Here is a 25,170-nt window from a genome sequence, read left to right as displayed (position 1 = left end):
AAGTGAAACCAAGAGCTTCCACAAGAGATTGTACCGAGAGTGGAAAAGCTTGGCTTGCATGTATCAAAGTGTGAATGTTGCTTTCACACCTTTTTGTCATTCCTGTTGTAAATGTGTTGCAATCAACTACTTTTGGAAGCAGAACTGGTTTATGGATGGAAGATTGGTGAGCCTAGTGGTGGTAAAGATTGTGTAGATGTAAAGTAACCTGTTTTGCTTTGAGTTTTGAAATAAGACGTCTGGGTGAGTCAACTTTAAATAACATATTTATAAATTAATCTCTTATGGAGGAATTTTCACACAAATCACAAGAAGGAACAAAAACCTCTGTTGGCATATGTACTTTAATGTGAACCACAGGTAATTAGCGACAACTGGACAAATTAACATATTGTGATGGGAATGTCAAAACAGGGCAACCCCCTTTTTTACGTTTATTCGTTATATTGTTGTGGTGCCGGGTACGGTGGCGAGGAACGACAGCTCGAGGGTAATTCCAGCATAACGGACGTAACATTGAGACAAAACTTGCATCACTAATGTTGAAATTTCGAAAAGGTTGGCCATATTACAGAGAGTGTCTTTATTACATATCGTAATTAGTCTCTATGGCTTTCTGATATTGGTACAAACCTCACTGTGTAGTCTACTTCTAAAGCAAAAATCAACATTTAAGAGGCGTAACACATGTAACTTTGAAATGGACACAACTAAAACTGGCCATAGCACAATTCTTAAATCCTGCGAAATAATAAATTTGTAGTATACCTTTCATTCACCGTAAGCAAACTAAGCATTAGTAGCATACTTTCTATATTCCAACGATACAATCTGTCTGTTGTTTGTTCAAATATTTTGAAAAGTTCACTGTAACGGACGTAACCCATGCGATCACATATTGGATAATCAATGCAAGGGCACATTTTATGATATCTATACAATCTCTTACATACATCAGCAAACATTTGGTTGTCTAACAGCTTGTATAAGCCTCATTGCTTGCATATGCCTCATTGATGTTGATCTATATCCATCTTGCAGACTATAGGCACAGAGAGAAATGGACCAAATATGTTGATGAGTACATCAACTGAGATGTATGGGATGAGGAGCGTACATGACAGACGTGGGGGCAGGGAAGGCAAATAGCCATATTTTCGACAAAATTAAAACAGACAGAATGACTTACCATTGGAAGACGTTGAGGCAGTTCTTTCAAAATGGCCACCAAATCACATGACATCATCCATGGAGTAAATATCGCATAAATTATGAAAATTCAGACCTAACTAAACACCATCCAACAGAAATCCTTTTGAAAAATACATTTTCAAATTTTATGCTTCATGTCCATTATTACGTGGAATTACCCGAGACAGAGCAATAGGGCCGTCTCCCACCGAACACCCGGAATTAAAAGGTCGTCACCCCGGATAACTCCGGAGTCGATGGGTCACTTAAAGGACCGTGGTCGCCAATATTTTGACGGCTTGAGGTAGGGTCCACTTGTCTATTCCAATTTACCTAAGTACTCACACCGTCAAGCTACCGGGGAAGTCACACCCTCGACCGACTCTGTCCGAACCAAGTCGCATATATCGAATCGGGTCTGGCGTCACCGAGCAGGAGTTACCAGAGCTGCACCGGTCCCAATGACAACTTACGACCCAGACGGCCTCACTATTTCTCAAGCCCGCACCGTGCTAGTTCAATGGAAGAAAGCACAGACAACGAGCTGGTACATTTAATAATTGGGGTTTATTTTACAATAATGGGGAGAGGGTGACAAAGAGCAGAGTTATCCGAATAAAAGAAATGCAATTTACAATGAACACAGGCACTTAACAGTCTCTACTTACAGGACGGGCACCACACACACACACACACACACACACACACACACACACACACACACACACACACACACACACACACACACACACACACACACACACACACACACACACACACACACACACACACACACACACACACACACACACACACACACACACACACACACACACACACACACACACACACACACGTCGGGTCTTTATTGGACCCTTCAGCTCGGGAGGGAAGGCGAGCTGAGGGTAAGAGTTCGGCTGGGCACCTTTGCGCCTTGTACGGTCTAGTCGAGACGAGCTGGTTCGGTGGGGGTGGGGGGGAGCAGGGGGGACTCGAACCCACACCTTCGTCGCCGTACCAAGCACCAGGGACCGGAAATGACGCAACGGACGCCAGCCAGCACGAGAACGGACCAGACGACACGAGCAATTGCAGGCAAGACGAGATCGCCAGCAGGCAAAGCGAGGGCCAACAAGGCGATGAGGCTTCTTCCTCTTGCCAGCCGGATCGCCCCCACTATTATTCGTTCCTCACGTGAGGTGGGAGGGGTCCGTCCTGAGGTAATCTTTGCCCTGATTGGACAGGGTTTTGTGGGGGTGATGTGCTGGCCATCCGTGATTGGACAGAGGGAACCCCCTCCTTTCCTGGGCGGAGTCAGAGCTCTGAGGTGAGGAAACCTCCGCTCACGTCTGTGGTCGAACGCATGAGGGCAATGGCGTCGATGGTGCGAAGAGGTGGAGGATTCATTTGTTGGGGAGGAAGATTTAAAGATGTAAAAAAAACCTGACTATAAAAGAAACCCGCAGCGCACACATGAAATTAACCCATCAGACAGAAGGACGGGACCCTAACTATAAACACATACTTATCGAGATAACTGATCTACGGGGACCGTTGACTGACTGTGTGCAAGAGGTTTCAAAATCTGTAACAATATCACATTGGAATATTGTCTCTGTGAAGGGTCATTCTGTATCTGCGGACAAGATAAACATTGGATTTCAACATAAAGTGAAGAAGAATGTACTTATTGCCATGAGAAATGAAGTCTCAAGCATCTCAAGGAGATGGGGATAGACCAAGCATCTGCCTGGGGATGGCCAGATGGAGGCCCCTGGAGTACCGGCGGAAAGTGGACGCAGCGACGCGCTACTCCAGCACATGCTCCCATACCTGGCCTGACCTGAAATGAAGTGCAGCTGAAGTTTTAGTCCATGGGCCCAGGCATATATCGGTATCATCTGAGGAAACCAAACTTTAGGGTGACTAAGTTATTGGTTGGGACTATATGATTATTTCAATATGTGATAACCGTTCCAGAAGAGCAGCTTCGTGTATGTATTTTGCATTTTTACCATTTTACCATTCTGAGATATTGACGTTTTGGGGGAAAATCCCCAAAAAACAAGTAAAACCAAGGACCACTGGGAGGAAGTGGCAGAGCTGAAGTCCACGAAGAAGGAAGCAGACACCCGAATGCTTCTGCATGCTCTGCATGCAGCAGAGGCTGGGTACAAGGCTGTGGTGATCACTGCCGAAGATACAGATGTCCTCGTGCTGTGTCTTGCCTTCAATAAGGACATCCCATGCCCCGTGTATCAGAAGTGTGGTACGCAAATCCGCACACGGTTCCGAGACATTGACAAGCTTGCTAGATCGATGGGAGACAGTGTCTGTGATGCCCTGGTTGGACTGCACGTGTTCTCCGGTTGTGATACAGTCAGTGCCTTTGCAGGCCGGGGAAAGATGGGCGCCTTGAAGCAAATGAAGTCTGATAAGACCTACCAAGAGGCCTTCAGTCAGCTCGGCCATTCATGGGAAGTATCCACCGAGCTCTTTCAGAAGCTGCAAGAGGTCACCTGCCACATGTATGTGCCGTTGACCAACATCACGAAAGTCAATGAACTCCGACATCAACTCTTCTGTGCCAGATGGGGAGAGATAGAGTCCAGTCAGCTTCCACCATGTGAAGACTGCCTCTTCATGCACGTCCTCCGTGCAAACTACCAGGCTGCTATTTGGAGGTGCTGTCTGCAATGCCAACCCTATGTTCCAAGTCCCAAGGGTTGTGGATGGACCACTGATGATGATGGGAAGCTGGCCATCGAGTGGATGCAGGGCTCTCCAGCACCGGATGCAGTGTTGCAACTGCTTTCCTGCAAGTGTGGACGGTCGTGCAAGCTCCCAGACTGCATGTGCCTTGCCAATAGCCTGAAGTGAACTGACATGTGCAAGTTGCGAACCTGCAGCAACCAGCCCGCTGATGTCGAGGAAGAGGTTGTAGACCTCGAGGACTCTGATGCTGATAACAGTGATGAAGACTGGACTACTGATCCATGGTGTGAATGTTTTGGCACAATCACAAGGACATTCATGGCTACAAATATGCACGAGTAAAACATAGTACATAAACATGCCACAGTAGCATGGTGAAATTTGGGTTATCCATAAATTTCACATTTTGGACGCTTGTTGGAATGAGGGTAGGGGAAGGGCAATTCCTTTAACTGTGGTAAAAACTTGTAAAATGTTCATAAATGTTTTCCTCATACAATATGTGCTTGTTGTAGGCAGGCTACTGCGGTTCAGTAGCACTACCCAGAGAACTTGTATGACAATATTATAAATTAAAATGTACTGAAAATCACCAATCAGCAACATTTTGATTGGCCCTATTGTTCGCCCCTTTCTGCCATAAAACAAATTCTGCCTTCAGGAATGACAGAAAGGATTATTTGGATGGTATAAATAAAGCATTTCAGACATGTATTTGTGGTTTGCAGTTCATTCTAGCCCCATGTGGAAACAGCAATTGCATCATCAGTGAATGTTTCTGAGTTTGCCTTTTCGCTTTCATTATGCGGAGGGTGGGTACATTCCAGAGATGATAACTACCAATAAGCTGCCAGTCTGCAATGGTTATCACATCAAAATATGATATATATATATATATATATATATATATATATATATATATATATATATATATACACCAATTCAAAAATCATAACTAGGATTGGTTTCCTCAGATGGTACCGACAAGTGGAATTTCTTGCCTGGGCCCATGGACTATTTCAAGTGTGATTACATCATCAGCACAAAATATTTTTTCAGACAAAGGGCTGATGCTCGAAAGGATAGCTGCACCTTGTTTTGCATGGCAGTAAACATACTCTTATCAACTTTTAGTTGATTAGATTGATTTTTCAAACATGAGACATGCAGAATAGCACTCTGGGTATATTTTGTTTTGAGTGACTTTTACAATTGAAGGGAACGCACAAGAACATTGTGGCGGAAAAACATGTGGAACTGAACAGTTGGAAGAATTTGATTTGAGCTCGTTTTATTTTATGCTCTTTTATACCTTGTTCACCATTATATTGTAGTCAGACTCCATCATTCGTGGTTTTGCTATATCACGGACCTTGTGTATTCAGGATTCATTAAATAAGAACCAGTTCTACATTTGTGGCCCTGTGTTTCACATATATGCTTTTTTTGTTGAATTTTCACGGTTTTTCATGGGCGTATTCACGGTTTTTTTCCTCAAATTTTCGCAGTTTTAATGGGTGTATTCACGTTTTTTTCATGGGTGTATTCATGTCTTTTTTTACGGGCATATTCACAGGTCTTTCACGAGTGTATTCACGTCTTTTTACGGGCGTATTCACAGGTCTTTCACGAGTGTATTCACGTCTTTTTACGGGCGTATTCATAGATTTTTTAATGGGCATATTCACGGTTTATTCACGGATTTTTCACGGGCGTATTCACGTTTTTTCACATTCTAATTGGACATACTTTATAAACATACTCACATTCTAATTGTACATACTTTATACACATACTCACATTCTAATTGGACATCCTTTATACACATACTCACATTCTAATTTTACATTGTATATACACGTACTCACATTCTAATTGTACATACTTTATACACATACTCACATTCTAATTGTACATACTTTATACACATACTCACATTCTAATTGGACATCCTTTATACACATACTCACATTCTAATTTTACATTGTATATACACGTACTCACATTCTAATTGTACATACTTTATACACATACTCACATTCTAATTGTACATACTTTATAGGTGTACTCACATTCTAATTGTACATACTTTTCCACATACTCACATTCTAATTTTACATTGTATATACACGTACTCACATTCTAATTGGACATCCTTTATACACATACTCACATTCTAATTGTACATTGTATATACACGTACTCACATTCTAATTGTACATTGTATATACACGTACTCACATTCTAATTGGACATCCTTTATACGGGCGTATTCACGGAATTTTCTCAGGCATATTCACGGTTTTTTTTTTTTCCCAGGCGTATTCGCGGTTATTTTTTCATGGGTGTATTTGCAGTTTTTTCACGGGCGTGTTCACGGTTTTTTTTTCATGGGTGTATTTGCACTTTTTTCCTGGGCGTATTCGCGGTTTTTTTTTTTCATGGGTGTATTTTGCAGTTTTTCCCGGGTGTATTCGCGGTTATTTTTTCATGGGTGTATTTGCAGTTTTTTTTCCCTGGCATATTTGCGGGGGTTTTTTTCATGGGTGTATTTTGCAGTTTTTTCCCTGGCGTATTCACGGGTTTTTTTCATGGGTGTATTTGCAGTTTTTCCCTGGCGTATTCGCGGTTATTTTTTCATGGGTGTATTTGCAGTTTTTTCCCTGGCATATTTGCGGGGGTTTTTTTCAACGGTGTGTTTGCAGTTTTTTCCCTGGCGTATTCGCGGTTTTTTCATGGGTGTGTTTGCAGTTTTTTCCCTGGCGTATTCGCGGTTTTTTTCATGGGTGTATTTGCAGTTTTTTCCCTGGCGTATTCGCGGGTTTTTTTCATGGGTGTGTTTGCAGTTTTTTCCCTGGCGTATTCGCGGGTTTTTTTCATGGGTGTATTTGCAGTTTTTTTTCCCTGGCGTATTCGCAGTTTTTTTTCATGGGTGTATTTGCAGTTTTTTCCCTGGTGTATTCGCGGGTTTTTTTCATGGGTGCATTTGCAGTTTTTTCCCTGGCGTATTCGCGGGTTTTTTTCATGGGTGTGTTTGCAGTTTTTTCCCTGGCGTATTCGCGGGTTTTTTTCATGGGTGTATTTGCAGTTTTTTTTCCCTGGCGTATTCGCAGTTTTTTTTCATGGGTGTATTTGCAGTTTTTTCCCTGGTGTATTCGCGGGTTTTTTTCATGGGTGCATTTGCAGTTTTTTCCCTGGCGTATTCGCGGGTTTTTTTCATGGGTGTATTTGCAGTTTTTTTCCCTGGCGTATTCGCGGGTTTTTTCATGGGTGTATTTGCAGTTTTTTCCCTGGCACATTCATGGGTTTTTTTCATGGGTGTATTCACGGATTTTTTTATGGACGTATTCACATTTTATTCACGAGCGTATTCCCGCTTTTTTCACTGGTGTATTCACGGTTTTTTTTACGGACGTATTCACAGTTTTTTCCCGGGCATATTCGGGGGTTTTTTTCATGGGTGTTTTTGCAGTCTTTTTCACGGGCGTATTCACGGGGGTTTTTTTCCGCGTTTTCATAGTTTTTTTTTTCACGGGCGTATTCACAGGATTTTTTTTGTCCACGCTTTCACAGTTTTTTTTCACGGGCATATTCACGATTTTTTCATGGGTGTATTCAGTTTTTTCGCAGGTACAATTGCGGTTTTATTTTTCACATTTTCATGGACGTATTCATGGTATATTGTGGGCATATTGACGGTTTTACTGACCGGCTTCAACCTTTGCGGCCCTGTGCTTCACATGTTCGCAGTTTTTCACACGCAAATTCATGGCTTTTTCCACAGGTGAATTTACGGTGTTTTTGTGGGCATATTCGCGGATATTTTTTCGCCCTTTTTTACGGGCATCTATGGATTTTTCACAGGCGTATTGCGGTTTTTTTCTTGTTTTTGTGGTTGTATTCGTGGTTTATTGTGGGTGGGTTCACAGTTTTTCTGACCTGCTTCAACATTTGCGGCCCTGTGCTTCACATATTCACAGTTTTTCGCATGCGTAATCACTGCTTTTCATGAGATTTAAAATTTTCTCTTATAAATCACGAATCACTGGGAACCTATCCCCCTTTTTCCCATTGAAACAATGCCCCGACATTCACGGCATTTTTCCGGACTTATAGGACTTATTTTTGGAGTCCGATGGTATTTAACTTTGTCACTTGTAGGATGTTAAACACCAAAATCACACCGTAATACAGTTAATTTTAGTTTTATATTTTCTTGTTAACCCAAGAACATCATGGCATAAAACCACAGTTTTCTTTTTCCTGTTCAGGAAGTTTATAGATATTTAAATATTTCACCCAATGTGCCATTTTTCTCAAAATCGAATGATGCTATTCACACAAGTCAATAAATTTATGGAAATGCAAGTTTAGTTGCAAGTAAGCCCGTCTCTGTAGCCTATGGGAAGGCTTATTGCTGTTTTAGGGTTTGTTTCTACAATTAGCACCCCCAAATTTTAATCATACCACAGAGTTTGTTAGACCCCTAGGAGTAGTAAAGCACCATATTGAAAAAGAAAAAAATTCTTCCTGCACGTCCAACACTCCAAATTTCCGAACTTCAGCAATTTCCAAGCTGTATCTCAAAGCCGGCTGCAACTTTCGGAAGGAAATTTTGTCTCAATAATGTGATTAGAAAGTAAGTGAGGTTGCCATTTTTTTTGACCTTGACATAGTTTTTAGTCATGACCTAATTGTTGTAATTTTACCATTTTTTGCCATAACTTGCCTAAGGTTTGTCTGATCAGAACTAAACTTCCCTCTCTGCATAGCCTAGAGCAAGTCGCATTTACGCTTAATTTATATTATACCCCTTCAAGTTGAACGTCAAGGTCAAATGGCACTCTGACAAAAATAACATGTTTTTTGTCATCGCTCAATTTTGCCAATGTAGAATCTTAAAGACCACTTGGCCTTCATTCCTATCTAGGTTCCTCCTGATGACTCCATCTTTGCTCTTTACTTTTTGGGATTCCATCTGATGACTCCAAGGCAGTATTTGGTCTTCCGTTTGATTATGTTTGTCCCATATGCTGATGTTGTGTGGACTGTGCTTCCCTGCTGACGGACCACTGGTAGCTTGTACCTTTTGCTGCATTTGAGCCTGGGGAGTAACTGTTGAAATATATCTATCCAGGTTCTTCCCGACATCTTTGTTCTTTTCACATTTCTTTCTAATCTTCCAATTTTCTCTTTATTCAGTCTAATTCTTGCTTTTTCTTTAATTTTATCTCTTTTACTCTTTATTTCTCCATTTAAAAAAAAATTGATCTGTCTAGGAGAAGTGAATTCCCACAGAAATGTTTCTGTGTGGCTCAATTGGCTGTGCCTGGATGGATTTGACGGTTGTTGTAGAAGCGGCTGAAACCCCAATCCTATCCAGGTTTCTCCCGATGACTCCATCTTTGCTCTTTACTTATTTGGGTTCCTTCTGATGACTCCAATGCAGTATTTGGTGTTCCATTTCATTTTATCATCATAGTGGGTCTGCATTTAAGTTGCACCTGATATTTGATCCTTGACCCTGATGGATTGTGACCTAATTAACAAAAACACCTTTCTTAATTTACACTCTATCCATAAATATTGAAGGTCAAGGCCGTATGGTGGTTCGAAAAAAATATGGCAATCATTTGATCATGGGCCAAGGGAAAGTCACGGGTGATCGCCAAGGGTAATCAAAATAAAGACCAATGACTGCATCATAGTCCCAAAAGGAAGCCAGACACGACACAACACAACACAACACAACACAACACAACACAACACAACACAACACAACACAACACAACACAACACACACACACAATTTTGTACTGGTAAGTACTAACAAAAGCTATTTTATTTGAAATTATAACCTTAACTTATAAGCAATTCACTGATTTCCCAACTTCATCAGCTGAGCACCGTTTTTCATCGAGGTTTCGAGCCCAGAACCTCTCAAAATGGCGGAACCACAACTCCGGTCGCTGGTCCATATCAGTACATTACTCAACATCAATGGACCCACAACCTCAAAGTTGTGTCCAGACAGTCAGTCAACAAAGCAATGCAATATCCTTATTCAAACTTATTTAATTATTACTTTTATTTGAAGGATTACGACATATAGACAGGTCCAGATTTCAATATTTGTGCTTCAAAAAAATGTATTGAAGGCATTTCGTGCTAAAAGTCGGCAAACAAGTTTTTTAGGGGAATTTGAGGGTGCTGAATTCAAAAAAATTGTTTGCCAGCCTGAATTTTGGGGTTTTGACCCTTAAATTCCCCCAAAAAAATGGCCGCCATTTTTTTTTTTTTACCATATTTTGCACTACAGCTCGGCTTATATACATCACAGGAGGTTAAACATTGTGACAATACCCACGTTTGTGATACTGAGGATTCCAGATATACTGTTACCTAAGTTACAACTATTTTGATTTGCATGCCATCTTAAATTCCAAGAGGCCACCATAATTGAGCCCAATTCACTAATAAATAAGCCCAGCCTATAGGAATAAGCAATAGAGGAAGTTGAAAAGTGCATGGAAATACACAGGTTTGTGATACCAAGGATTCCAAGATGTTGCGTAAATCTAAGTTATAACCAGGTTGGCTTGCTCGCCATTTTGAATTCCAAGATGGTCGTCATTTCTCGGCTTCTTCGTATTGAATGTAATCAGGCCAAAGGGACAGATTATCAAACATCTATACCGTAAATACATAATTGGCAAACATGAATACATAAACAAACACATCCACACACCACACACCATTCACATCACCAGCACCCCGTACACACACATACATACATACACACACACACACACACGTAAAATATTACTTAATTTATGCTTAAGTTACTATTGATTATAATAGTTTAAAAATTGACATTACTAATCACGTGTTTGATAATTTTTGATTTTTTATAATATAAATAAAGTCAGTGGTCATGCTGAAATCAATGGCTTCAATCTGTTTTTTCATCTTAATTATTGTGATGCTTGATAAATGAAGTAAGTTTACTTTAATTATTGGGTGGTCGCTCGACTGCCGTTATTGTCAGGTTTTCCGTCTGTCTGTATGTATGTAATGGACAGCTCTGGAGGCCAGAGTCGTCAACCGATTTTGATGAAACTTGACTGGTAGGTTCATACCAGGTTCTAGTTGTATGCTTTTGAGCACCGTTGCTATGAACGGCACCGTTGCCTAGCAATGGGACTTTGAAATTTTTGAAAGATCCAAAAAAATAAAAAAAACGAAAATCAAAAATCGGCTTCGCGCTTTTATGCGCACTATAATCAACCTCTTTGTCAAAAAATTTCAGCCCGATCCATCAAAAACTGTATGACTAGTATGCAATTATATAGCGACCACCCATGTCGCCTACCGGCTTGTGATACTGTGACTTTGTAAATAACATACAAGATGAAATATGAAATTCCAAGAGTATTTAAAGAGAATTATAATTACAGCAGTCTAACTTAATGTTTATCAATATTTAACCACAAACTATTTTTCTTCTATCACGACAGATAAGTGACACCTCCTCGAGATCATGGATGCGTTAGTTAACTTGAAGAGATCTACCCCAGTTTCCCTCAATCTGTGCATAATATGTCAAGAAGAGAGATGAGACATCCTGTACGATGCGTCAGAAAAAGGCCTGGACACATTATCGAAGATTACACACGAACGACAAAAGTTACGAGATGTCAAGTACAAGGATACGGTTGATAGACTCTTGAAGGTCCTAAATGAAGACTCCAAAAAGGAGATCCATTGGCACAAAACGTGCGATGCTACATACCAAGCAAAGAAAGACTTAGTAGACTTCAGAATGCATCCTTGAAAGAGAGTGGTCCCTATTCTTCTTCTGACTCTCCATCAACATCAAGACGAGCAGAATCCCAGCCTTCCTGCCCAAATCGACATAGTAGCAGACAGCCCACCAATTGGGAATTATACTTGATCTGCCAACAGAAAAAGGCCAAGCAGAAGTTAATTTCCATAACAACCTTTAACAAGAGCCAAGAAATATTGTAAGCTGCGAAGTTTGACCAAGAAATTAGTGTTCATGTTGCAGCTGTCAGTGACCTTATTGCAGCAGAAGGAAAGTATCATCTCTCCTGCTATGTTCAGTTTATCAGAAGGACATCCCAAACCAAAGAGAACTCTCAGCATACAGAAATTGTGATGATTTGGCTATGCAATGAGCTGCAGTCCTCTGCTGACCATGGCCATATATTAGAGCTTAGAGAAGTGTGGAACTGGTATCGTACCATTGTCAAAGAATCAAATTTGGATATTCCACCCTCATTTACCAGTCGAATGGGCACATTCAAGGATAAGTTGGTTCCTCAGATTTCAGAATTCTATGAGGTAATTGTACTCCATGACAATGCACCGAGTGGGCGACGTTCTGTTCTGGTTTCGCTGAAGTTTGACCACATACCTGTTTCAAAGATGACACAAACAGATGAAGAAGCAGCAGCTACACTCACCATTCCAACCTACCAACCAAAAGAAGATGAGTTCCTGTCCATGATCCACGTTGCCCTCAAGCTTAGAAGTGACATCTTCACACCTAGTTTTTGAAGGAGTTAATGTCAGTGAAGAGGAAGCTATTAAATGTATACCAGATAGTTTGCACATATTTCTTAACCTAATGATAGGTGGCCAGTGTCTAATGGAGCAAGATGCTGATGAGGACAGCAGTGATGGTAAAGATGAGTCCGTAAGACGCTGTCGTATACTTAGTCTCGCACAGGATTTTGATCTACACAGTTAGTGGTGACAGGCACTTAACTCCAAAACATATTGGATTGGGCAGCACTCTGAGTAGATGATAAATGGGGTTTCAAGGACTCCCATTCAAATGAATGGGGGAAAAGGGAAAAACTTTCTGACTCAAGACACAAAAGCCCAAAATAGGAGACCGATTTTCTCCCCACCTATCCCCTTCCCTCCCATACAAGCAAATGTAAAATTGAGACTATGAAAGATTGAGACTTACTGATTAAAGCACTTCTTCCCTTTCATATTTTCATTCCACTCAAAGAGCGAACCAACGAATATTTGCCAATGTTCTACTTTAGGGAATGACTTAATTTTCTTCTAACATTCATATCCATCGAGTATATTCACGTTATCTCTTCAAGCACGAAAGAAAGGGAAGTTTAAACAGCTTTTAAACGTAGGTTTTTCTCAAAACCATTCAAAGCAAGCAGTTTCATTTTCGTGTTAAAATGAGTCAGTCTGGAGTCAGCAAAGCTGCCTCGCCTGAACCAAGCCAAAAAAATTTCGAAGTCATTTCCTACGTGGGTTACACCCTGAAAAACCCATTGTTCTGCAATCTCCCCTTACATCATCAACAGGAGGCTATTTATTGCTTCGTATGCTCGGGCTTCATATGCTCGGGCTTCATAGTGTTACGGCTGTGGAAATTCGCATTACACCATAAAGGACCCTCAGGTGAGATATCTTCATAGGTACATGTGTAGTTAGCCCAAACCCGTTGTATAGAGGGAATTTATGTGATCCATCCGGGCTACGACGCTTTGAGTTAGTTGTTTTTCTTTTTCTATCTTTTATTTCAAACACACAACATTTCAACAACCACACCATCCCCATCACAGCGCCAACCACACTGCAACCATGCCACCTCCACCATATACGCTACTACATCTTCGCCAATACGTCCACTTCGCCACACGAAGGCAACAGTCGACCTGTGGTGAGGTACGATCGCCTGGTTTACCATCCGCGCAGGTACTTAGGTAGGTCGAGTTTGGCGAACAACCCTATCCTACGCAGGTGGCCGATTGGCACGATTGTGGTGAGGTCGAAAGGCCCACCCGTGACTAGCTCCCGGCGTTGGTCCGAGAGGGTCATGACAGAATTGTCCGTCCGGTGGGCGATGTGCCGCGTTTCGAGTTATGTGGCCGTTCGCACGCCGACGGGCACGAATTCGCAACATTGGCGTCAGGTCGTGGGATATGAACCCATCCCCCTCCTCGCAACACTGGTGTACAGGAGTGTGGGATTCAAATCCACCTCGGTCTCCAACTAAATTCACGGAACCGGATGAGGGTGAGTGAAGCGACCCTCCGTGTTCCCCAAATTCGAGTGAGTTAAAATAGAAAAAAAAAATAATTAATTAATCCCTTACGAGAAACAGGATGGCGTTTCAAGGCGAGCGGGTGCCGGGGGTAGTAGAAATGTATATGTGTAATAATTTAGAATCCATGGCCCGGGACGGTACTACTTTTTGTAATTTTAATTCACGAGGGAGCTCACCCTCATACTCTGAGCATGGACTTTGCCGGCAAACTGGGTCACATAATGGCGGTGCGATCGCACCTCAGCACAGCACGGAGCGAGCGGCTATTTATGGCGCTGCGAATGGCACGACACGAGGCGAGCGCTCCCAACAGCCGTTTCAAACCACGTGGGCATGGCAGGCGAGGTCAAGCATGCCTACGCTGGACATTGGCGGGCTTCGGAAACAATTGGAGGAAGAATGGAAAACCGAGCTCGAAAAAAAAACAAAAGGAGCATGACTTGGAAGTAAAACAACTAATGGAAAAATGATTGGAGGAAGCAAGGCGGTTCAAAGAACTAGAGGGGAGAGTGAGGGAAATACAGTTGGAAGAGAAAAATGTGAACACGATTGGAAAATAAAGCAAAGAGAGCGTGAGGTAGAACAAGGTGTTCGGGAAAGAAGAAGACTAGAAGAAGAGGTAAAAAGAGAACAGGGAGATAGGGAACAATTGGAAGAAGAAGCAAGGTTGGAGTATGAGATGGAGGGGAAAAGGGATGAAGAAAGGAAGGAAAAAATGGAAAAAAGCTTCTGAGATATTGAAACACGAAGCCAAAGAGAGGGAATTACGAGACGAGCTGAGGACGTTGAAAGAAGAAAGAACGACAGCAGAGAATGAAACGTTAAGGAAGCACACTGTACAGATTGAACAGCTGGAAGCGAAGGCCAGATTAAAGAATGAGGAACAAGAAAGAGGACTGAAAGAACAAGGAATGAGACAGGAGAAAGAAATCAGTCAATTAAAGGAAATAACGAGATTGCAGAATGAGGAACAAGAAAGACAGTGGAATAGAAAACTGAAAGAGTATGAATTTGAAACTGAACGACAAAAGGAAAAAAATAGGTTGGAGTACGAGGAGAAAGTGAAGGAGCAAGGAATGAAGTAGGAAGGAGAAATCAGGCGATTGAAGGAGACAACGAGATTGGAGAGGGAAGAACGAGAGGAACAGTGGAATATGAAACAACAAGAACATGAATTTGAGGTTAACCAATGGAAGGAAACTATGAGGTTGGGGAATGAGGGACAGGGGGTGAAAGAAATTTAAAAAGAAAGACAAGAACAATAAAAAAAAGAAAGCAAGGTTGAGGTACGCAGAGATAATGAACGAACAACGAATGAAACAGGAAAAAGAACTAAGCAAATTGAAAGAAACTATGAGATTTGAGAATGAGGGACAGGGAGTGAAAGAAATTAAAAAAGAAAGACAAGAACAATTCAAAAAGAAAGCAAGGTTGAGGTATGCAGAGATAATGAAAGAGCAACGAACGAAACAGGAAAAAGAACTAAGCCAATTGAAAGAAACTATGAGATTGGAGGCTGAGAAGCATGAGGAACAGTGGGAGAGAAAACAAAAACTATACGAGTTTGAAATTAACCAGCTCAAGGGGGGAGCAAAATTTGAGTCCACGGAGATTGAAAAACTCCGGAGGGAGAACGAACAGCTAATGGGGCTCAGAGAGGAAGAACGACTCCAATGGGAAAGAAAATGGAACAAAGGAAGAAACAAAAAAAGGACCAAGGAGAGAAAATATACAGAGACACGGGGGATAGAGGGTAAATTGGACGGGGTTAAGGATGAGCACACACACACGGAGGTAGTGGAGGACCACGAGGGTGAGCTGGCGGACTGTTTGGTGACCCGGTACGAGCAGCTGGATGGCCTCCTCCAGGAACGAGAGGAGGGAGGATGCTCCCTCGAAGCTGATCACAACCAGGTGGGTTCGGTCGTGCTTTGCGAGGTCGAGGGGAGGAGTGCTGCGAGCGGGTGCACGCCGGGCTTGGGGGGTATAGAGGCCCCGGAACCCCTTGTGGGGACACGAATCCCCAGTGTGGTTGTCCCGGTGTGTGTGGTGAAAGGTGGGAGTGCGCCCCCGTGTGTGAGTGGTGTGGTGGCGAGTGTGCCGAAGTGCATGCCTCCCAGCACGCCGTGTGCGGATGAGGCATCGTGTGTGGAAGGGGTTACAGGTGCGGGTGAACGGCCGTGTGTGAATCGAACCACGTGTGCAAGGGAAATGGCATGAGTGAGTGAGCGGCCGAGTGTGAGGGAGACCGTGTGTGCGAGGTCGCTGTATGTAAGGGAGATGACGGTCGGCATACGGGAGCACGCAGCCGCGTCTCCCGGTGTGGATGTAATGGAGTGTAGTCTGGGCGTCGTAACACGCAGGAGTGTGTGCGTGGGACGGAGACAGCGACAGATAAACAAGGGCCGGGTAGTGGCCGTAGTTTCAAGGGGGACTATGCCGGGTTTGCCAAGCAGCGAGCGTGCGGTTCGGGCCGTGCAGCGCACGAGGCCGCCACGTGCTCGCTTGTGGGAGTGAAACACGGTCCGGAAACGAGCGCGGTGAACGTTGCCGATCCCGCGACGGACAAAGTTTAGGCAGGATTATGGATTCGGACCGGACGGGTTCTCCACGCGAGCTTGTGTTAAGTTCCAACGGGCAGAGCACATGTGTTCGCATGGGGAACCCCTCGAAGCGCGGGGCTTGTGTTTTTTTTATGCGCCGGGTGATGTCATGGCTGCGTGTATGGTTGGAATCTGGCAGGAGGGTGCGCGCCTGCCGGATGGTACCGTCCAAGAGGGACGAGGGACGCGAACAGCTGCCATGACGTCACGCCAAAGGTGCACGGCTGAATTCCCGCGCTGGTGTGCAGGTTGCGAGTTGCCGCGCTGGTGCTGCGCGTAATTGAAAAAAAAAAAAAACAAGCCCCGCTTTCGGGTGAACAGGATTCCTGGGCAAGGGGTGGAAGACCCCTGGCCAGGGCACAGGATGACACGAGTTAGGGGGAAGGGTTAGCTCAGCTAGACCGGCTTCATGGGGCAGGGGTAAGTCCTCATGGGGCCCGTGGAATGGATTAGGTAGAGGGATTGTAGTCAGATTTAGGATGGGAGAGGGAAATAATATTTGAGGACAGAGACAGACTTTGGATGTGTAGTGGGGACGTAGCTTAGCCAAGTAGTGTTAAAAGGAACGTGCTATAGTTTAAGGGATGACGTTGGAGCACGAGGTAGTTAGGGGAGGGAGTTAGAAGGATGGCAGAGTTCAGCGGTGTGTGTGTTGAAGAGTTGGTGAGTGGTGTGGAGACATGTTGAGTGAGTGAGGTCAGTGGGTCTGTGTGAATGGAGTGAATGTGGAATGCATGGTGCGATGAGTGATTGGGGGGAGTAGTGACTCCCGCCCAAGGGACCCCGGGGTCAGTGTAGAGTGAGTTAGCTGGGTTAGTCAAATTGACAAAATGGTGGTCGTTTTGCTGTTGGTGTGAGTGTAGGCTCGAAACCTGTTTGGAGGGGTGCAGGAGCCCTGTTGACGGGCTGGGAGCGTGGCTGCAAAAGGTGAGTATCGCTGATTGGGTACCCCGGGCACCAGGCAAGTCTGCCGCGGTAGGCCAAGGGCCCATGGGGGGCCGGGATAGCGTAGTGGACACGGGTGCGCCCGCATGATGCGGGAGCCCGGGGCGCCATTAGCCGCGTGGGCAGTGCCGTGGGCACGGGTGACCCTCGGAAAGGGGCCCGGGAAGCCAGCCTGCCATGTGAGCATTTCAGGGGAGCCGCCATGGAGGGCACTCCCCGGTGTTTAGGGAATTGGTAGGCTCCGAGGCAGTGTAGGGCCTGGGGGTGCCATCGTCGGAGAATCGGCAGAGGGTCGTGCCTGCCAAGGGAGCCACGCATCCCAGCCATGAGACCGTGTGAGGGCACGGAGAGAAAATTGAAGGGCATGGCCCAGAATTTGCGAGGACACCAACACAGGCGACGGGAATCTGGGTTGTTAGAACCAATTGATTAAGCGAGAGGCGCTTGTTGAAAGCCCCGGGGTAGTTTAAAAGTTAAATGGATAGGGTAGATAGGAAGTGTACCCCTCCGCACCATCCATCCCTTCGCTCTCGTTGTGGGCCGCTGGACCCACTTTGGGTTAAGATCGCTGAAGTCTGGGGAGGCCATCTTGAGGTTTGAGTTGGGCCTTGACGCAGGACGTTAGCTCTCCCTTATTCCCCTCCGGGAAGGGAAGGTAGGGGTTGGGAGTAGGCGAGGGGACGATAGGTTTGCCGAACCAGGACGATAAAGGGGGTTAGGGGACGAATTATAGTGGGGAGGAATAAAAAGAAAATAAACCAAAAAAAAGTTAGGGCTAAATTGGGTTTTACAAATTAAGGGAGTGGGTATGGACAATGACAGGCAAAGGCGATAGGTTGGGAGGGAGACGGGTCGGTAGGTCTGAGCCCGCTTTTCGAGTGGCCAGCACCACCGCACTCCCTCCACCAACCTGCACTGCACGGCGAGAGGCCGGCCAATTTCATCGGCTGGCTGTGTTACTTCAAGGCAAAGGCCGGCCAACTTCTTCAGCAGCTGTTGTTTTGCTGCGAGGCCTGTGCCGACCGGATCGTCTGCAGCTGTTTTCTGCGGGCCTGTGCCGGTCGGATCATCTGCTGGCTGTGTTTGCCTGCAACGGCCTTGTTCTGCAGGCTGTGTTTGCCTGCTGCCTTTGCCATGCCATACCCACTGCCCTCATCTACTTTTTGCCCCTGTTCTGTGCTGCATTTTCCCCGCCCCTTGTTCATTGCTATGTGCGCCGGGATCATCGTGAAGGCAACAGTTTGCAAGTTTGCGAGGACTGTCCTGTTGGCAGCTACAACACGGGCCTGCAGTGGCGGCCCGTGCGCCGGATCACCGTTGACTTTTGTTTTGCTTCCTGCAGAGTCCATAGATCCTGGGCCATGGTTAGTGTAGAATTTGTAAGTAAGATGTACTGTAAATATGAGTGAACCCCCGGCATGTATGTGTTAGCGCCGGAAATTTTATTTAAGTCGTCTGAGTGAGTGGGTTTGTTTCGTTAGTTACTCAGCCCTCAGGTTATTTATTTTGGGGACACAAATACCATGAATGTCGCACTCAGGGATCCGAAGGTAAAACGTACGAGGGGAGAACTACACATGATGGCACATGAGAATTTGACGACTCGGGACGAGTCTGTAAAAAGGGGAGGGGTAGTGTTACGGCTGTGGAAATTCGCATTACACCAGAAAGGACCCTCAGGTGAGATATCTTCATAGGTACATGTGTAGTTAGCCCAAACCCGTAGTATAGAGGGAATTTATGTGATCCATCCGGGCTGCGACGCTTTGAGTTAGTCGTTTTTCTTTTTCTATCTTTTATTTCAACCACACAACATTTCAACAACCATACCATCCCCATCACAGCGCCAACTACACTGCAACCACGCCACCTCCACCATCTACGCTACTACATCTTCACCACTACATCCGCTTCCGAACGGCAAACAAGGGTGCCAAGGAAGAATCTGCGAGGACGCGCGGGTTTTCCCGCCTGTTTTTCCCGCCATTTTTTCCCCGCGCTTGGTGTGAAGGAAGAGGGGAGGGCAGCTCGCTGCCGATTGGTGGATGACCAGCGTGAGGCGGTCGGGGAGAGGGAACGCCCCTCTTCGAGAACCCTCTCGAAGGAGGGTGGAGCTGAAAACGGGGGCGTAGTGAAGGGCGGAGCCCCGGGCTATAAAAGTCGGACACGGGCGGAGCGCTTTTGGTGCTCTTGCTGACTTCGTCTTCTCTTCTCTCTTCCGGCTCGCTCTTCCTCTTCGTCTCCTCTTCGTGGTGGCCGCTGGCCTGGTCTTCTGTGGTGCAGTCTCGAGACCCCGCTGGCAGGACGGAGCGTCTGCCATTCCCCACACCACGACCTCGAGCAACCACGTTCCCCCCCCCCCCTTTCTATCCGTGCTGAGATAGCGCCGGAAACCCCGTCCGTAGCGTCGAGCGGCCAATACGTGCCGGCGCGAGGCACGCCGGAGAGGACTCACCTACCACGCCAGGGATCGGAGTCGCGGCCAGGCGCGACCACGCCGACAGACGTGGGAGAGGGAATCGACAGCCCAAAGGGAAGTCACTATTTTCTTTTCGGGGTTTTTGTATGGATCTTGTGGCGCCGTGTCTCGTAAAGTAGAACTGTTTAAGTGTTGCCGTGTGTACGCGTATTCGGTTGTAGCTCTGCATTGTTACTTTTGTTTTGGCTGTTATCTGTGCATTTTGATTATTGTATGGCTGTATATACGTGCTTTGTGTCTGTGGCTATGAATAAAATGCTTGCTTGTTGAACTATGACCGTTTCGCTTCGTCTTTTCTTTATTGACCCTCCATCTTGCATCACGTAAGGGGTTCGTAGTGGGTGCAACATCCCGGTAATTTATCTGAACCGTCCAGGTCGACGATAACACCGCTCGGTTATCCCGATAGTACAGAACGGGCCGCCCAAGCGGCTCGTGTCCGTTGTCGACTTGCGGCGAGGTACGATCGCCCGGTTTACCATCCGCGTGGGTACTTAAGTAGGTCGAGTTTGGCGAACAACCCTATCCTACGCAGGTGGCCGATTGGCACGATTGTGGTGAGGTCGAAAGGCCCACCCGTGACTAGCTCCCGGCGTTGGTCCGAGAGGGTCACGACAGAATTGTCCGTCCGGTGGGCGACGTGCCGCGATTCGAGTTATGTGGCCGTTCGCACGCCGGCGGGCGCGAATTCGCAACAGTATGTTTTGTTTGGAGAATGGATTGTGCAGATAATTTCTCCGACCTTGCGGATCAATCATTTTCACAAGATGACAGGTGAGATCCTTAACCCAATTCATTATTTGTTGTTTTATACAGAATTAAATCACTATACACCCAATAATTATTGTGTCTTTTTCTAACAGGTTCTCCCCAATAAGAACATCATTGATAACTAATGTAGAACAGGAGGCCTTTGAATTACACGATGAGTGGCTAAAAATGAATGACTTCCTTAAAGATATTCAATAGTACAGAAAATAATTGAATGACATTTTTGTTGGTTGGCAAGAAGTTCTCTCACGGCCTCTGATCTTGGAATGAGTCGAGTCAAAGGTGAGAAATTATCCCTCTGTGTGTCTTTATGTCTTTATCTCTGCCTTTGTGTGTACGTGTGTGTGTGTGTGTGTGTGTGTGTGTGTGTGTGTGTGTGTGTGTGTGTGTATGTGTCTCTGTCTTTGACTCATTATTATTACCAGTGCATGCCCGTAAAAAAAAAAAAAAAAAGAATAAATAAATATTCCAACCGCGAGCAAGAAACAACAACCACACAGGCCATTTTTCGCTCAAGCGTGCCCGTACGTGCGTGGCCCGGAAGTTCGCATATCACAGTTGCGATTATTCGCAATTTAGTTTTAATGGCCAATTATTCAATTAGCGCCAACGTATTTTACCTTTTCGCAATGTTGTCGCAAGGAAAAACAAAAAGAGAAGAGAAGAGAGAAAATTTTTTTACTTCCTGGTTCGGAGCCTACCAGCACTCTGATGTTACCGAAATTTATGCACCGTCTAATATGAAAACGATCATCACTTGGGGCATTGTGTTTATCTATAAATGCGCATAAGAAATCGAGAAATTATTAGAATACACGAAGTCATCACTCTCCGGAAGCCCGTACGTTGTAACCTGTAATGGGGACCGTGGCTGAGCTTCCCTTCCCAATCGGCCATGCCCACGCAATAACGTGTCTCATCATTGGTTTGGTAAATAAATGGCCATAACTTGGGAGGCACTTGTGCAATTAATATCAAACCTTGAAAAGGCACATCCTCAGGTCCCCAGCAATATACCTGGCAAGTTTCAATTAGATCGGACCAGTGGTTGTCGAGAAACAGCGGTCACAGACACACAGACACACAGACACACAGACACACAGACACACAGACACAGACACAGAGACACAGACACAGGCACAGACACAGAGACACAGACACAGAGACACAGAGACACAGACACAGAGACACACAGACACACACACACACAGGCACACACACACACACAGACACACACACACACACACACACACACACACACACACTCACACACACACACACACACACACACACACACACACACACACACACACATTCCTGGAATTATAGATAGATTATTTTTTCAGTTTAAACACCTGTCTGGATGAACCAAACACACAACTTAATCTTCTGGAGGAATCTGACACGACACTCAATCTTCTGGAGGTAAATATTATATTTATTATTTTAATAATATCACAATATAATCATCTTTATATACCCCAATTGTTCTTCACTCTGTTTTGAACAGAATATGTTGATCGAGTTTCAAAACCAAAACAAACAATCAGACTGCTGCGAAAGAAGATTTTGTTCAATGTCATGACTTTTGTTTAATTACACTGAACAACAAAAATTTTTTACTGGAGATGTGTAAAGTGATTTAGACTAATTTGGGTACGCTGATTTCAAAAATCATAACCGTTTTGCTGTATCACGTCAGGATTTTCAGTAACAGAAATATTCCCATTGCCTAGAAGTCAGGATTTCAATGAAATTTACAAAAATTCATTTATTCATTTATTTCATCATGAATGCTTCAAAATTATAGAAATTACAGAAAAACTCCACTAGAATGTAATTAAAAATGCTTTAGGCATTTGGCTTTGCGTTTGTGCTGCTCTGTGTCAGTTTCACGATGCAGGAACCAGCAGAAATCGCCCATCATGTTCGGGTTGTGCCGCCCTTGGTAACGCGTCTCCATGAGTGAAATCTCTTGGTGGAATCGCTCGCCGTGCTCGTCCGAGACTGCTCCCAAGTTGTCAGGGAAGAAGTTCAGGTGCTGGTGTAGGAAATGGATTTTCAGGGACATCCTGGAGCCAAGTTTCCTGAAGGACTCCAGCAGCTGCTGCACTATTTCTTCATAGTTGTCCACGCGCTCGTTCCCCAAGAAGTTGTCCGTCACAGCTTTGAAGCTCCTCCACGCTGCCAGCTCTTTGGGGTTTAGAGTTGTCGGAAAAGTTTCGTCCTTCATAATCTGTCTGATTTGCGGTCCAACAAAGACACCAGCCTTGATCTTGGCCTCCGACAGGGTGTTGCCAAACTTTTCCTTGAGGTATAAAAACCCACGCCCATTCAGATCCATTGCCCATACAAAACTTTTCATCAAGCCGAGCTTTATGTGGAGTGGTGGAAGGAAAACCTTGGCTGGGTCGACAAGGGCGACATGCTTCACGTTGTGTCGACCAGGTACATGCTCTTTTCGCTCTTCCCAATCTTTCTTCGTCCAGTGATTCTTGTCGTCTCTGCTATCCCAGAGACAAAGGAAGCACATGTATTTCGTGTAGCCTGACTGCAGCCCTAACAACAGCGCCACCACTTTCAAGTCTCCGCAGATGTGCCAGTTGAAGTCATTGTACTTGATGGAATCAAGCAGCTGCCGCATAGTCTCATAGGTCTCTGTCATGCCGAACGCGTGAGCCAGTGGGACTGATGGTTTCTCGTTGCCATTGTGGAGCAAAACAGCCTTCAAGCTGTTCTTCCCCGAGTCGATGAAGAGGCGCCAGTCTGCAGGATCGTGATCACACCCAAGTTCTTTCAACAGACCGTTGATGTCACTGCAGAATGTCATCATGTCTTCCATCTCAAAGAACTCAGCCATGTCTCTGTGACGTGCTCTGAACAAGGATATCTTGGTGTTAGGTTCAAGTAGATTCCACTGCTGCAGCCTTGATCCAAGCAGCTCTGCCTTCGCCTTTGACAGCGAGAGATCTCTTACAAGATCATTTAAGTCTCCCTGGTTCAGAAGGTGTGATTCTTGAGTGTCGGGTTCAAAAGGTTCATCATCACCATCCTCTTCACCACTGCTTACAGCTATGTTCTGATCAGCTGGAGGTGTTGGAACGGGGTTCTCGTCATCATGAGGCACAGGTTTACGAGCAGAGACGCAGTCAGCGTACTTGATGTGACCTTTATTCTTCTTGTTGAAGCCGGCGATGCTTGTGCATCAGAAATAACAATCATCATGATGATTCTGCGGCTCACGCCATATCATGGGCACCGCAAATGGCATGCTCGCGCGCTTGCCCACCAACCACTGAGTCAAGGTTGTGTGACAGCTTGTGCAGCAGATGTGTGGTGCCCAGCTCTGTTCTTGGTCCCCCACCTTACACCCGAAGTAGTGAAAGTAGGCGGCCTTCATTTTCACTGCTGTAGATATACTTCGCTGTTGATCTTTTTTGGTATACCGACCACAGACATAACAGAAGTTGTCAGGATGATTGGTACAGGAACGCCTACTCATCTTTTTCTGAAAGAAAGAAATATAACACAAGTTAACAACAATTGTACGAAATAGACATGTTAAAGACATATGTAAATTTCATTGAAATCCTGACTTCTAGGCAATGGGAATATTTCTGTTCCTGAAAATCCTGATGTGATACAGCAAAACGGTTATGATTTTTGAAATCAGCGTACCCAAATTAGTCTTAATCACTTTACACATCTCCAGTAAAAAAAAATTTTGAAATTTGTTGTTCAGTGTTATAAATGCTTTCCTTATAATTATCTGATTTTGATTTACAAGAAAAGAATAATGGAGATGTTGGGGGAGGGATAGGGTTGGGGGGTAGGTGCACTCCCCCAACGACCCACCACCCCCTCATCCCTCTCCCCTCCCATCCCCGTGTGTGTGTGGGGAAGGGTGGGGGTTGCGATGAGAGGGGTGGTGGGTCAAAGGTGGGGGTGCTAAGGGGGGTGGGGCTTGTGTGAGTGGGTGGGGTTTGTGATTATTGGTTTCTGTAATTCATCAGGAATTGCTCTTCATTCTTAAGGACATCATTAGAGCCTATAAGTTTTTTGAATTTCTTAGCCAAAGTTTCAAGTTAGCACTGATCATCTTCTTCACGATGAACCTATCAACTTTTTCTGTCAAGGTTGGATTTTGTATCCGAGACAAATTATACATTTCTCAATCGGCTTCGTGTTTTTCTTCCAACGTTGTGCTATTTCCATAATCAATATCGTGCCTCATGCACACTTCATCAACCCTATTGATAGGTTTGCTCCACGGTTTAGGATTGTCAGCCTCATCTAATCTTTTATTCAAGTTTGTTCCTGGACCAAAGAAAGAATACCCTGGTAGATGTAATTCCCCTGGT

The 25,170-nt window shown here is 44.8% G+C and overlaps 1 protein-coding gene and 1 pseudogene across 7 annotated transcripts in view; one reads left to right on the top strand and one right to left on the bottom strand.

Annotated features, from left to right (window-relative positions):
* The window catches only part of LOC147025699 (xanthine dehydrogenase/oxidase-like), a 359,829-nt gene that overhangs the window by 193,138 nt on the left and 141,521 nt on the right, over positions 1 to 25,170 (bottom strand). The window lies entirely within an intron of this gene.
* Positions 11,447 to 12,737, top strand: LOC147025701 (uncharacterized; annotated as a pseudogene).

This window comes from Eptatretus burgeri, chromosome 5 (assembly GCF_056783735.1).
Source record: "Eptatretus burgeri isolate ZD-2024b chromosome 5, Ebu_testis_v1, whole genome shotgun sequence".
NCBI lineage: Eukaryota > Metazoa > Chordata > Myxini > Myxiniformes > Myxinidae > Eptatretus > Eptatretus burgeri.
Note: the sequence above shows the minus strand (reverse complement) of the source record. Positions and strands in the feature narration are given on the sequence as shown.